The 2,177-nt window shown below is 32.9% G+C and overlaps 1 long non-coding RNA gene across 1 annotated transcript; it reads right to left on the bottom strand.

Annotated features, from left to right (window-relative positions):
• Positions 1 to 1,103: 1,103 nt before the first annotated feature.
• Positions 1,104 to 1,683, bottom strand: LOC124888532. Its single transcript, XR_007046926.1, has 3 exons — positions 1,598 to 1,683; positions 1,417 to 1,500; positions 1,104 to 1,168 (listed from the first exon to the last, which is right to left on the bottom strand). It is a non-coding gene; the product is annotated as an uncharacterized LOC124888532 (long non-coding RNA).
• Positions 1,684 to 2,177: the final 494 nt, after the last annotated feature.

Here is a 2,177-nt window from a genome sequence, read left to right as displayed (position 1 = left end):
CGTCTATCAGAACTACTCCACTAATCTCCTCACAAGGTGAATGGCCTCAGTGGTAGAGCGACTAGGCATAAAACTGAACTGATTCTTAGAGATCATCACGATCCTCCTCATCCTGAGAATCAGTTTGGTCCTCCTCATCCTGAGAATCAGTTTGGTTTCAACTCTCAGGCATGCAAATCAATAAAGAGAAATATAAGCTAAAATAGCTAGAGATGAAATAAAAACCCCACTAATAATGTGAAGGCTCACCTCAGCAACAGAATTCTCACAAATGGACCATCAGCCACTAATCTCACTTTTCATAAAGTATCTGCAGACATGTAAGTAAGGAGTGAGCTATATATAAATATAACCCAGTAAGATCGTCAACCCACTACTTTAATACCCCTGGAATAAGTGTTAGAAAATACAACACACAATGATTACATATATGATATGCATAATATATATCTTATAATATAATGCTCAGTAAGGTTCAACAAATGTTTCAAAGTCACTATGTATCTCTAAACTCAATCCACTCTCATGGCTTGTCATAAATGGTAGTAAAGGTGATCAGTCTAGAACCCCGACTAGTCTATGATAGCATATATAATGTCCTAAAAGTATACTATGATAGCAAGTACAGGTCCCCTAACATATTACGATGGCATAAGTATGCCTCTAATATATTCTGGCAGCACATGTATGCCCCTAGTAAATATATCACGACAGCAAGTACAAGGCCCCTAACATATTACGGAAACATAGGTATGCCCCTAACATATTACGGCAATACATGTATGCTCCTAGTAAATATATCACCTTAGCAAGTACAAGGCCCCTAACATATTACAACAACACAGGTATATATGCTCATAACATATTGCAGCAACGCATGTATGCTCCAAGGAAATATATCCAATATCATAACGTCACCCACAACTTACCATCAAATGATTCTCAATATACTTAACAAATTACATATCCGTGGTTGATCAAAGACCACCGATTTTACCAAGTAAACGCTTGTCCCAACATATGGACTGGGTAGAAAAATACATTTTTTATAAAGCATGTTTGAAAAGCAAGAATCAAAGTTTAAAGTCTCACTTACCTCGAATTCACTATCCAAGCACCCCTCTCAATATATCATAACTATGCTTCCATAAATCCAAATCACCTCAAACTACACCAAAATGGATTTAAAATAATCAAAACCTTTAAGTGGGTATCGTCTAAAATTTTAGAACAAGTCACCAATCAGAACCAAGTTCTTAGTCCAATTGCTCATTTGTGTAACCATTCAAAACATAACATCTTCAACAATTAAAATTTTCAATTAATCAAAGCTTTATATTTTATTTTCCAACAAAAATAAATATAGCTACTACGTGAAATAGTGGCTTCGATAATATTATGGTCCTTTAATATTACCTTTCTATTTCCATATAGTTCCAACTTCAATTCATCCCTAAGAAAATTCAATCATTATCTAATCGTCTCCTTCCAATCATTAGCCTATTATAAGAGAAGAAATAAAAATCTTTTATTTTTTTGAACTATTATAAAGGTAAGGATCTGCAACTACAATAATAAGTCATTGATATATACATACCTGAAGGTTACTATCAATCAAATTGTAGCCTATGAAATTCTTTATAGCCATTCTTGAACTCCAAAAAACCTCTATGATGCTTGATCTCTGCCGGTAATAAAGGAATTAAAAAAAACATAATATTCTACTTCTCTGCATCTGGAACGTGAAAAAAAAATTGAACAAGGGAATGGGTTTTGGATTTTGACTTGCTCACTTTAATTATCTTAATTAATATTAATAATATACGCAAAATTACTCATTTATCCCTTAATAAAAAGTCTGAGTTATTATAGAAATAATTTTTGGCAAGAAATCATACGTACAAACAAAAGCCAGACAAAGTAAGTGTCCTCTTCTTGTTTCTTGTTTAACAAAGGAGAACAATAGAAAAACCAGAGAGAAATAAAGGAAGCCAAACACATCGCCACATGTCTTTAGAAGCTTGTAGATATTACACGTATATCAACTTGTAAAGTAGAATGACCAACTTACCTTTATTAGAAAATTAAGTGACATGCAGGAGACATGTCAAAACCAACACTTCTATGATATATAATATATATATAATTATGAACAATATTTTAACTATGTATGATAA

This window comes from Capsicum annuum, chromosome 11 (genome assembly GCF_002878395.1).
Source record: "Capsicum annuum cultivar UCD-10X-F1 chromosome 11, UCD10Xv1.1, whole genome shotgun sequence".
In the NCBI taxonomy this organism is placed as follows: domain Eukaryota; kingdom Viridiplantae; phylum Streptophyta; class Magnoliopsida; order Solanales; family Solanaceae; genus Capsicum; species Capsicum annuum.
This window is presented reverse-complemented; position numbering and strand designations above follow the sequence as displayed.